Raw genomic sequence first — 13,492 nt, forward strand, 5'->3', positions numbered from 1 at the left:
ACACAAAAGATAAGAAAGATTGAGCATGCAGACTAATTAGCATGAGAACTGAGGGAATCATTTAACCAATAGAAGGTAGAAAATTAATAGGAGAACTAGGTAACTTGAGGCCAATGAACTGTAAATTTTCTGTGTGCTAAAATGTATATATAGTGTAAAATTTTGAAAATTGGTGTGCTTGATTTGTGGAAAACTTCCACCTTGCACCCTGCACAGAATAAACAATGTCTCCTTTCTGAACCAAGCCCTGTGTCTATGTTTAGACATTCCCTAAACTGGCAACACTACCTCAGCCAGGCTTCTCCAGCTGAGGAGTCCTTTGTTCCACATCCATCAGAGGGTGCTCTGCAGATGCTGGCAGGCCTGGAGGACATGGGCTACTTGCCCCTGGAGCAGGTTAGTGGAGTGAGTTTAACACTCTCAGTATCAATATCCATCTTTTGGGGTGTTATAATTGCTCTTACTCTTCATTCTTCAAAGACGGTATGTCTGGACTACTTGAATTATAGAAAAATTGGACAGTAAGCCACAAGTAAATGCCTCCTGGTTCTTCCTTGCTGTGACTGACGCAGCCATACTGCCATACAGCAGAGGAAGCCAAGCGTGACCTCAGTCTGGACTTGAATGCCCCTGGGATACAGTCCCATTTTCCACTGACAGCAAAGACAAGATAGTCAGCATGGCCTTAACTGTACACTGACCTCCAGGCATGCCAAAAAAGCATTAAGGAATTTACCAGACTCCAGAAAAATTGGTGTTCGGACTTAACAGAGCATGATATTTTCATGCTGAAAGTTTTTGTTGGAATTTGGGTTATTCAGGCTGGAAAAGAGGCAGCTTTGGGGTTCCTAATTGCAGCTTTCCACTACCTGAAGGGAGCCTACAAGAAAGATGGAGAGGGACAAGGGCATGCAAGTGAGAGAACAAGGGGGAGTGGCTCTAAACTGAAATGTAATAGGTTTAGATTAGATATTAAGAAGAAATACTTTACTGTGAGGGTGGTGAGACACTGGATCAGGTTTCCTAGAGAAGTTGTGGATGCCTCATCGCTGGAGCTGTTCAAGGTCAGTTGGCTGGGGCTTTGAGCAACCTGGTCTAATGGGAGATGTCCCTGCCCACAGCAGGGGAATTGGAACCAGGTGGTGCTTAAGGTCACTTCACAGATTTCACAGACTATTCTGAGTTGGAAGGAACCCACAAGGATCATGGAGTCCAACTCTTAACTCAGGGGCCCACACAGGGGATTGAACCCATGACCTTGGCATTATTACAACCAAGTTTTAACCAACTGAGCTAATCTCAGGGTCACTCCAACACTAATTTTTCTCTGACTCTGTGATTCTGTAAACTGAAAGCAAAGCCTATGTAAGACAGCATGCAATCTAATGCATATTTCTGGGGATCTCTCTTCTTTTTTTTTTATAAATAAGGAAAATACAGTATTCTTAGCTACCACAGAAAATCCAATCCTAAATGTTTATTATCCTAGCTTTTTATTGTTTATTGTTTGAAATTATATCAAATGGTTTCATTTTTTTGGATAAACAATTCATATTAGGGACATATTCTACATTATACCCCACAAATGTAAAAAAAACCCAAACCAACAAACATGTTCTTATGAAAAATCTGCCAAGAAAATAAAAAACTCGAGGCTTGAATTCTGATTTGGCAACCACAGAAATTTCTTCTTTTGTTCTATGGGTATGGTCACATTACCTTTCTCACCCTGGCTGATATAATTTACAAGCTTTCCTGAAAGATCAGACTAAAAGAAAAGTAGGTTATCCCTCTTGAGCATTTCATCAGGAACATAATTCTTCAAAGATATCACCAACAAATTTTACCTGCAGAAGACATTCAGAAATTGAAATAATATAAGAAATTATAGATGTGAGATTAATAATTAATGACGGTCTAGAGAGGTCATCATGAGGAAGACCATGACAGCTCTATAGCACTATGGATAAGACCAAATACAAAAGCCTAAAACTGAACTGAGCAGACAATCACTGTTACACTAAATTAATGCCTTTGATTTACCTGAAGAAAAAGGTATTAGACCAAAGACAGATAAAATAAGTATGAGAATTTACACCGTCAACCCCATAAAATAGCTGAAAATAATACCAAGGATGACAATAAACTTAACAGATCTTTAAAAACATGATTAGGATAAACAAGCTTAAGAAAACTCAGTATTTCATACTGAAATACCAAGCATGATGATTCAAGTATAAAATTTCATAATTAAGATGACAGTAGTATAATTAAAGCATCAAGTATCATTTTTATTAGATGCTTGACAAGCTCCTGGCCCTTGACCTTGGCCCTGAAATACTAAGCCAAGATCTGTATTTCAGGCTGACACAGGAATGTAAAGAACAGTGTTTAATGCCAATGCTACAAAATTATGTGCTCAAAGAGAAAGCATTTATCATTGTCACTCTCTCCTGGAACCAGGTGCACAGAGTAACACAGTAATTCTTAAAAGAGACCACAAACCATGAAAGATATTATTTAGATATTATGTAGAAACATGGGAGAAAAAGTTCTTTAATATATCATCCCTCATGCAATTTCAGAGACAGAAAAGGAGAAGGACTAGGAGGAACAAATACCAACATGCTGACAAGTGACAGGACCAGAGGGAATGGCATGTTGTGTCAGGGAGATTTAAACTGGATATTAGAAAAAGATTCCGCACCCAGGGGCTGGTTGGGCACTGGAACAGGCTCCCCAGGGAAGTGGTCACAGCACCAAACCTGACAGAGTTCAAAAATCATTTGGACAATGGTCTCAGGCACATGGTGTGACTCTTGGAGGGGTTGTCCTGTGCAGGGCCAGGAGCTGGACATCAATGATTCTTGTTAGTCCCTTCCAACTCAGGATATTTTGTGATTCTATGATTCTGTATTTTGGAATTCAAAAACTAGCAAAGCAATATGGCTGTAATGCAAAAAGTCTTTTAAAGGGTTTCATAAAAATGACATTGGTTTTAGAAAGAAGTTTCTTCATCAGTCTTGAGTTTTGGAGTGAAAGGGTAGATGACAAAGACTACACCAACGTTCAAAGTGCTCAAAAGACAAGAACCCAAGGAATTTCCTCTGAGTTGTTGCTGGTAATACATAACAACATCAGAGGGCAGTAATTAGCAAGGAATGACTCTTGAAGCTACTCATTGCTTCCAATGAGAGATGGCAAACTGAATAAGGTGACTTATGGTGGAGATGGTTATGTGTGTAGTTTCTATTTATTATCTGAGAAACATCCGATATAATACAATAAGGCATCTGGATTAGGTGTGACAACACACAGGGGCCCAGAAAGACCTTGGTATGCTTGGTAATACAATTTCATTAATAATCTCAATTCTAAAATCACCCAAACAAATGACAGTTTGCTGATACATGAAAAGAAGCAATGTAGCAGACCATTGTGTTGCATGTACAACCTCGCGTGAAAATAAAGGAGGAGACGAGAGAGGATGATGACACAGAGATACTATTTTCTGGACTTCTTGTAAGAGGTCGTTCGGCCCTTACACCTTGTTTTCATTCTTACTTATGGACATCCCTGTCAGAAACTTGGCTGCAATGGAGCTAAATGAAATAGTAGCATACATCTGGTTAACATGGGATTCTTGTTTTTGTAGCCACATCTTTTGTGAATTTCATTTTTGGATTGATGTCCACAGGAGAGGACTTAGGAGAAATTCCTTTTCCTGGGTTCCTTTGCAGTAAATGGAAGGAGAAAGGCTCGTACAACCCAGAGTTCAGCACAAGAACTTAATTCACATGCTCTAAACTTGCACTTGCAAAAGTTGATCTTTGTCCATGGACTTGAAAGGGAGTGTGCAGGTCCAGTCTTGCCTAAGGCAATGGAGCAAAATATTTAATTTATTATGAAAACATGTCCTTTTTAAAACATATGTTTTATTTTTTTTAAGGTATAGAACATTTTTCAATTAAAATGCTACTCTGAAAGTCAAAAAACTGCTTCAAATATTAGGTTACTGCTATTTTTTGGAAACAAAGCATTTTGTTTTGAAAAGATATGAAAAATGTTAACATTAATGAACTCTCCTCATTTCTTGATTGAGACAATTTCTGAAATTCAGCCTAGTTTCACAACTAGTTTTGATTTCCCTGAAACTGGTTTTGGCTTACCCATCATTAATTACATCTATTTTTCTCAATTCCACTCTGAGTTTGAAACCTACATGATAACTGCAAGCTGTTTATTTCTCTTGAACATCTCTTTGATTTTAAAAACTGAAAAACATCATTGTCAAAGTACTGTGCCATCACTGAAGGTGTTCACTCCTATTTCATGTCTGCCAAAACACCAACTCAGCAAAGCTCAGACGTGAGAATTTAGACTAGAATTCAGAGTGTGTGTGTGTGCAGCTGTACCTCTGCCTGCTCCAGCAGACACCTCTACACTTTTCCCTCCTATAAGTGGACGTTTCCTGCATCTCTCAAGCCACTATTCACACAAGCCACTGGCAACAGAACACCCCTCACGCACAGTTTCACAAGCATGTAAGCCATTGGCATGTGATGCCATCTCACATCCTCTTTTACACATTGAACACAGGATCACAAGACTTCACCTACCCTTGAACTGCTAACAGTTCAAAAGGCAACAGAGTTAACCTTGCTGGTGCAGCAATGATGGCCCAAGAAAATGAGGCATCTTGAATCTCTCTTATGACCAGATATCCAGAGACCAAGCAGAGATCATCTACATCTGTACATTGCCTCTGCTCAAACTCACAGGTTTGCTCGAGCTAATCCTTCTCACCACTCAGCACAGCAACCTGCAAACAAGTACAACCTAAAGAAAACAACAAAGAGCTTGTGTACATCCTGCAGAGTGGCTGCTATGTTGATTACCTCTTCATTTCCAGTTTTCAGAAATTAGAGTTCTGCTGAATCCAGGACTCTGAAAAGTCTTGAGGGGACACAAAGTTTCAAGGCACATGCTGAAATTTTGAGTATTGGAATTGACAACATTTGAGAGGGAAAAAAAAGAAAGAGAAAACACTGTTCTTGTATGCTTTGTGACTGAGGTTCTGAGAGGTAGTGTTTTGTTTTCCTTTCTCGTGTGGTTTATTTCTTGCCCACAAAAATTATAGCCAAGACAGTGAAAAAATGCAATGTAGTTGTTAGAAGAACAAATATCTAATGTATGCCATGAAAAATTAACATAGAAATAGTAAGTGTTAAAAGACAGTCCTTGGTTCTGTGACCTTTCTATTGCTCCAACTGTATCAATTATTTCAGTGTCTTTGCAGACATTTCTTCATAGTTCAGTTGAATTCCCTCCATGTTGGGAAGAAAAGAAGATAAATGAATGGCACGGCCATCTCAGTAAAATCCAGTTAGACTTGTTATGTGAAGACAAACCTTTAAAAGAAAATGTTTCCTTTGAAGAAAAGGAAATTTAATTGGAAAAGAGTCTAAGGTACCCAAACTTGAAAATAAAGTTTTTTAAACTGCATGAAGCAGCATCTCTTTAAACTGCTTAATCACAGCTGGTGGCATTCTTTGGAATGAAGGAGAAACAAAGGGGACAGGAGACTGGCTCATTCTACCTTTTGAATGTTTTGTTTTCCCATGATAAAAATACATAAATTATTTCCTCAGGTAAAATAAGTGATGAAAATATTGAACAAATGGAAGTCTTATAGGCATTTGTCCTGGTTTAACCCCAGCCAGTAACTAAGCCCCACACAGCTGCTCTCTAGAAAATTGAAAAATGTGCCTTGGCAGGAGCTGGCAGGAAGGAAAAGATTAAATAAACTAAGAATCTGGCTAGACATTATTATACCTGCAGCACTGACTAGTTGAAGTCAACTTTCCACCAGAGTTAATGATTACTTGTATGCATTACTCCCAGAGTGCTGTAGGAGAGAGATTATTGAAGAGTCTGTTTCTCAGTTCCCAAGACAGTTTTCCCACTCAAATTAAAAAACCTTGTAGAATATGTATGGCATCTTCTTCCATACCACAAAACACGCAGATAATTTTTTCACTTAACAGGTCGCATCAGTGCCCAAAGGGCACTGCCAGGCCTGGCTGCCCTGCCCAGCCTCCCCCTGCCTGCCCAGGGCCCAGGAACCACGTCAGCCCCCCAGGGCTGTCAGCCCCTGCCCCCACAACACTGCAGAAGGACCACTCTCCAGCTCCCCACTGCGCTGCCCTGCCCAGCCATGGGCCTCACCAAGCCTCAGCCCATCCCTGTCCACAGGGAGATGCCGAATGCCTGGAGGTGGGGCTTGCCCCAGTGCTCCCCCCACAGCTGCCCTGCTCCTGGCTGAATGGTGGGATGGGCCCTGGCTCCTTGGTCCTGCCCCAACTCTCCACTGTGCAGCCAGCCCACAGTGACACCCCTGTTGCCCGGGAGATTTCCCAAATAGCCGTGGCCAACATGTCATCACATTTCACTCCACAATCAGAATTCTCTCTTATTTTTGTGTTCTCCAGTTGCAAGTATCCTCTATAAGCTTTACAAATACCTTGCAAATGCTCTTGGTCCTCTCCTAGTAAATCCATGCATGTTTTAGGAGAGCACTATTGTCACCAAGCTATGTAAGGGAAGAACTCAGCACTAATGTGGGTTAAAGAATACCCACCCTTGCCAAATGAGGCTGTACCAGTTACAGCTAGTAATTAAAGATTAATCGAGCTCTGGAACAAAGTAAGAGTGAAAGAATGACAGGGTGATGGCCCTCTCCTTACACCATAGTAATGTTGGTTATAGCTCTCATTCCTACTTGTGTATTTATATTAAACATAGACTAAAGAAAGCAACTAAGATCCACATGTTTCTGCGCTTCATACACCCCGGTCCTCATCAGCTGAAGAGAAGCTCCAACACTTTCTCACCCAGTTAGCATTTACTTTGCTATAAAAACCACCTTCACAGCAAGAGATCCTGTCACGACGCCTGAACTCCACAGACACAGTTCTCAACTGAGCCTTTTTAAGGCTTTAAGAGGCTCCTACCTCTATTTTTAAATAAATCACTTGACTGCATCTAGTTTTATGGGGTTTTCTGGCAGTTTATTTCTCGGTCCTCATTGTCATGAGTTACATTAACTAGGTAGTCGTGGAAAGAAGGGAGGAAGAAGAACTTAATTATGTTTACATTAACAGTTTTTAACCATTCCTGTGCAAGAATATACAAGTTACAGAAGGGACTACATGTAGAACTAGTTTTTCACACAGTTACACTCAATCTTAAAACCTATACACACACCATGCAAGCTATCTAACATCACAGCTATAGCTAATTATTAAGTAATATATTTCACAAAAATTGCTGGGTCTAAGCAGTCTTTATGCAACTTATTTTAACTTTCTAAAAGAGTTCTTTTGATGTTATTTGGAGTTTCTGCAGACTTTGTTTCCAGCTCCTGTGTGGGCCCAAGGTCTCCAATAAGATTCCATTCTTATCTCAGAAACTGGCACCTGCAAATTCGTCCTTGGTTCGCTAGCTTGAAAAAGCATATGTTCCCCAACAGAATCCCAGAAGGTATGCTGGACAGACTATGATGTTGCCATCAGGGCATTTTAAGAAGGGCATGAGGTATAAAACTAACTGAGTGCAGAATGGACTGCACTTGTGCATCTTGCTCTCTAAGTGAGTGCTCCAGCTATTCACATAATGTGCTCATCAACTCATACTGCATATTTGCCTCTAGACCTGACCCATGGAGGCTGTGACTATCACACCAGTTTTCAAAGTCCTCTGGCAGTTAAGGGCTACCACACTAAAACTTTGATAAAGCATCTTCCTCTAGCAATGCCTTCTTTAGTAGCCCAACAGCAGCAGATCTGCAGAAGCGAAAGTCACTAGCAGTGAGGACCTGATGTCCACATTTCACACATATTGAGGTTTCCCTTCAGACTAGCTCTAGCCTGTTTTCTGGATTGAATGCCCATTGGTGACTGGAGTATGCTGAGGTACCCTTAGGACATAAAAAGCTGAAGCACCCAAGTGATTACTTCTTTTCTTAAAGCTGGTGTTCATAGCATACGTGCCCACATCAACGCTGTCACAATGGAATTTCATGGTTCAGGAAGGAAAGGTGATGTCTCAGTAAATCTGTCTACTTTGGACAACACAATGGTGTCTCCATGGCCAAAGGGATCTCCTCAAGGAAGATTAAGTGTTGTAAATCTGTAGTGCTTACCTCCTCTGCTGAATTTGCCAGCATAATTTATATTAAATACAAACTATTTGAAATTTTCCCTGTGGCCACAAAGGCTGCACACCATTTATCCTGGAAAAACACAATTCAAAACCTTTACAGGGAAGAGGAATAAAAGTAGGAGGATCTGATGTAATCTGTAGCTGTTGGAATGACTCTACCTGCATGATCCCCATTTTCAGTGCAAATGTGAACTTCACCTGACATTACTTTGGTTAAGATACCTGCAGGAAAGCATATTCCCAGGCTTACCCTTGCACTGGAACATGATGTCCTCCTGAATAGTCAGGAAAACACTCATGAAAGATCCACACCTTCTGCCGCTGGAGTTAGCACTATTCTCTCAATCCCTCAGGACCCTGTCAAGCTCAGAAGGCAGGAGGGATCCCACAGCCCCCCAAATCCCACTGAGTTTGGAGGGCAGGTGGGATCTCACAGCCCCCCCAAACCCCACTGAGCTCAGGGGGCTGGTGGGATGCCGCAGTCCCCCAGGTCCCAGTGAGCTCAGAGGGCAGGCGGGATGCTGCAGACCCCACTGAGCTTGGAGGGCAGGTGGGATGCCGCAGTCCCCCAGGCCCCAGTGAGCTCAGAGGGCAGGCGGGATGCTGCAGACCCCACTGAGCTTGGAGGGCAGGTGGGATGCCGCAGTCCCCCTGACCCCAGTGAGCTCGAAGGGCAGGTGGGATGCTGCCCCCCAAACCCCACTGAGCTCGGAGGGCAAGGGGGATCTCTCAGCCCCCCAAACCTCACTGAGCTCGGAGGGCAAGGGGGATCTCTCAGCCCCCCAAACCTCACTGAGCTTGGAGGGCAGGCGGGATGATGCAGGCCCCCAGGAGGGCAGGCTGGATGCTGCCCTACAAACCCCACTGATCTCGGAGGGCAGGCGGGATGCTGCAGAGCCCACTGAGCTCGGAGGGCAGGCGGGATGGTGCAGACACCACTGAGCTCGGAGGGCAGGCGGGATGCTGTCCTCCAGACCCCACTGAGCTTGGAGGGCAGGCGGGATGCTGCCCCCCCAAACCCCACCGAGCTCGGGAGGTCGGCGGGATGCCGCAGTCCCCCAAACCCCATGAGATCGGGGGGCAGGCGGGATGCTGCCCCTCAGATCTCACTGAGCTCGGAGGGTAGGCAGGATGCTGCAGACCCCACTGAGCTCGAAGGGCAGGTGGGATGCTGCAGTCCCCACTGAGCTCGGAGGGCAGGCAGGATGTTGCTCCCCCCAAACCCCACTGAGCTCAGAGGGCAGGCGAGATGCTGCAGACCCAACTGAGCTCAGAGGGCAGGCGGGATGCTGCAGACCCCACTGAGTTTGGAGGGCAGGCGAGATGCCCCCCGCCCCCTCGTTGTCCTGCCGCGCAGCGGCGGAGACTTATCCCGGTGAGGAGTTCGCTGCTCCACAGGTTTAAACGTGCCGTCCTCGGTGACTGCCTACCAAAACGTGCCTTTAATTTCCAAAGGCAGCCTTTCCAAAGCTTGTTGTAGCTTCCCTTAGATTTTACAAAAAGGGAGAGGAAAGGGTGCTTCTTGGTCGGAGAGGCTCGGGACGGGACCAAGACAAAGAACATCCCGCCTGGGCATCACCACGGGCCGGGCAGTTCCAAGGAGCGAGAGCCGGCGAGCAGCGGGGGCAGCGGGAGCGGCGCGGGCCGGGCCGGTCCAGCCGCGGCACCGCCGGTAACGGCCGGGGCGGAGCGGCCGCAGCCCCGGCGGCCTCCGAGCCCCCGCCGCGGAGCAGCAGCCCGAGGTGAGCGGAGGGCCCGCGGGCGCAGCAGGGTGGCTGGGGGGCAGTGCCCGGCCGGGCCTCTGCCGGGGCAGGCGGGAGGGAACGGGAGGCGGCCGAGCTCCGGAGCGGAGGCGGAGGGTTTAGCGGAGAGATGGAGCCCGACTCGGGGCCTCCCGCAGGCCCGGCCCTGCTCCGCCACCTCCCAAAGCGCGGGGCCCGGCGCTTTGGGAGGCGGCGGAGCAGGGCCGGACCCCCGGGGAAGCGCCGCTGCAGCCCAGTGCGCCCGGCCCGGCCCGGCTCGGGCAGCGGTGCCACCTCTAACCGAGGGGACCCACCGGTGGGGGATAGCCCTAACTTCGGCATGGACACAGCTCCAAAGGTGGAGCGAATCTGGCAGAAAGAAAGGGGGCAAAAAGAAAGGGGGCTGTATCAGTCTGTGGTGTAATGGAGAGCACTCTGGACTCTGAATCCCAAGGTCCTGAGTTCGAGTCTCAGTGGGGACCATCCCCTGGCAGTTCAATGCCTCCCTGCCATCCCATCCCGTCACATCTCGGATGCTCAGCAGGGTCAGCCGCGGTCAGTACCGGGTGCTGTGACAGTCCCGAGGACTTCACTGTCACTGTCCAAGCTCGCTCGGCCGTGGCAGATGGACTTTGGGACTTAAATGGTGGGGCCAGTTCTGTGCACGCTGTGCCTCACCTAAAAAATCCACTGCGCAGGCTGGAAGGGCCCAAATCTTCATTCGTGATCTCTGGCCATACAATACAGTACAATACTCTTTCTACCTCCATCAAGATATCTGGGTGGCATGTGCCTCTCCTCAGATGGGTGCTGCACCACTGCCAGGTCGCATTCAATTAAAGCAGGTTTAGTTGGAGAAGCATGGACCTCTGTGTGGATATTCCTTACTATAAATAACATTGGCTGAGGAAAGCAAGTGTATCCACATGCTTGGTTTACTTTGCTTTTTTAATGTTTTGAGTACTTTTTTTCATTAAACCCATGGATCTGTCAATTTGCATCTGCCCTTAATTGTACGTGTGCTTATTCAGGCTCCTTTTGCTTCACACACAAATTGATAGTTTGCAAAATTCACACTTCGTGTGTGAAGGAATTTCTCCCGTGTCAAATAGGTGAAGTGTGTATTAGGGTCAGATCTTTGGGAGTTAGATTTCACTATGTGCAACTTAACAGTTCCTTTGACTAGACAAAAATATTCAGATACATGTTTTCAAGGTGTTTTAAAGAATTTGAGGCATGAACATTTTGGACAGTAGCCAGTATTAGAGCATTTTAAAGAATGTAGCTTCTTAGAAACAGAAATGTGTTTTTGCACTAAACAGAAGTGGTATATTGGGAATAACTCTAAAGAAGATTAGCAGTATATTTTCTTACTGCTAAGAGCAGTGCTAAGTTCAGATTCTTATTTGATATATATCAAAAATGTTAAATAGATTTCTTTGAAGGTTAGAAATTTTCTGGAGATCCTGTACATGGAAGAGGAGATGGCAAAAATATCATCCTTGTAGCAGAAGACTTCAATGTTGCAAACACCATACATTATCTTTCTAAATTTAAAACAAAAATGATGAAAGAATCTGAATCTGAATGGAACTGAACCTTAGGTATTGCAGTAAAGTGTGGCCAGTAGGCATAAGGTTAAAGGTCCAAAGAACAGGTTAGTGCCTGGTAGTTTGAAACGTTGCCTTCCAGGGTGGCTTGAGCCACAAGCAGGAGGCTTGGTGTCCTGAGTTCATGTTATTAACTTCTCTGTTCATATTTCCAATACATTGAAATTAATTTTTGTAAATTAATAAAACCTTGTGCTGGGCCAAGATGTATTATTGGAAAGGTTGATTTCAAGCTTTCTATAAAACTAAGAAAAACAGGAGGGTATAACTGGTCAGTACCCAGACAAAGAAAGAGAGAAGTCCTTATGGTTCTCTGTGGATATGGAAAGAAAGGAATCACCTCCATATTTCCTTTCATATGGAAATGGATGTGGGTATGAAGAATGGGAGAGGCTGGAAAGAGTGGGACCTTGGGTTGCTGAAGTGAGTGTCTGACCCTCCTTAATCTGATCTGAGTCTTCTGGTACCGGCTGGGGCAGGGTGTTGGTAGCTGAGCACTGGAGGAAGTGCTTGGGTCAGTGGTGTGAATCAGAGGTGTGTCCTGTGGCTGTGGTTTTGGGGGTGCACACTGAGTGTGCTGACTGCAAGGAAGACACTTCTGTCGCATGTGCTCAATACCAGAGCCTCATTTCTCCCTATCAGAGGTCACTTTTTCTGAAGTGTGAGTCTGCTTATGTGCCAGTTTCCTTCAGGAGGAATAGGTATGCACAGCCTGCACACCTCCTGACACTGAGCCGGAATGTAGCCTGTGTGCATATGTAGAGAGAGCAGAGCTCACAGGAGCACCACAGTCCAAGGGGTTGCCCTGACCATGGGTTGGCTGTATGTACTGGTGTGCGTAAACCACAGCATAACCACCCAGTCAAAAGAGGTGATTGTCCTGGTATTTTTAGCATTGGTGCAGCCTCACCTGGAGTGCAGGGTGCAGTGCTGGGCCCCACCGTTTAAGAAGGATGCGAAGTCCTTGAATATGTCCAGAGCAGGGCAGCAAAGGCAGTTAAAGGGCTGGAAGCCAGTCCTGTGAGGAGTGGCTGAGGACTCTGGACTTGTCCAGTTTGGAGAAAAGGAGGCTGAAGGGTGACCTCATGGCTCTGTACAGCTTCCTTTGAAAGGGAAGTGTAGAGGGATGTGCTGATCAATTCTCCTTGGAATCCAGTGATAGGATGTGTGGGAATGGTTCCTAGTTGCACTGGGGGAGGTTCAGACTGGGCACTAGGAGGCCTTTTTTTACCAAGAGGGTGCTTAAACTCCGGAACAGGCTTCCTAGAGAGGTGGCCGATGCCCCAAGCCTGTCAGTGTGTAAGAGGCATTTGGATAATGCCCTTAATGATTTATCTTTTGTACTGTCCCGAAGTGTGAGGCAGTTGGACTAGGTGATCATCATAGGTCCTTTCCAACTGAAATAACTTTCCCTTTTTATTGTCCTAGTCCTTTCCTTGTGCTGTTGTTTGTCTGCTAAGATGGGGGAATTAAATGAGGCCCATGTATTTTGTTGAATCAATTCATATATGTGGGAAAAGCAAACAAGTTTTTTGGCACAAAAAACAACAGAAAAACCTACATAAAACTAAGAGCTTGTAATTTGTAAGGGTTCTTGTATTATTATTTATAACAGCATTGTTGATATTTGCATGGAAATAGATCTGTGCTGTGATTAATGGTAGACACATGCCTGTTTATATTGGAAAGGGCAACGTTAAAGGTGCAGATGAGAGGTGAGGTTCATTACAAGTTCCCAGGAGGTGCATGGAGGAAAATATTAAGGGGGAGTCTGAAGTATGTGGAGAAGACAGAGGAAGCTTAACAAGATGGTTGGGGTCTACAGCACATGATCTATGAGAAAACATTAAAGGTGAAGTTAAACGTTAGTGTGGTGAAGCGAAGGCAAAGGGGCACTCTAATAGTGGCCTATGGTTG

The 13,492-nt window shown here is 45.1% G+C and overlaps 1 protein-coding gene across 2 annotated transcripts in view; it reads left to right on the forward strand.

The window, feature by feature from the left end:
- Window positions 1-9,622: 9,622 nt before the first annotated feature.
- Window positions 9,623-13,492, forward strand: part of DZIP1 (DAZ interacting zinc finger protein 1) — a 44,946-nt gene continuing 41,076 nt past the window's right edge. Inside the window, exon 1 of one of the 2 annotated variants that reach the window (XM_071549395.1) lies at window positions 9,623-9,965. The gene's annotated coding sequence lies outside the window, so the exon portion shown is untranslated. The remainder of the gene's footprint in view (window positions 9,966-13,492) is intronic. The other variant, XM_071549404.1, reaches the window with a different exon arrangement.

This window comes from Pithys albifrons, chromosome 1 (genome assembly GCF_047495875.1).
Source record: "Pithys albifrons albifrons isolate INPA30051 chromosome 1, PitAlb_v1, whole genome shotgun sequence".
Classification (NCBI taxonomy): domain Eukaryota; kingdom Metazoa; phylum Chordata; class Aves; order Passeriformes; family Thamnophilidae; genus Pithys; species Pithys albifrons.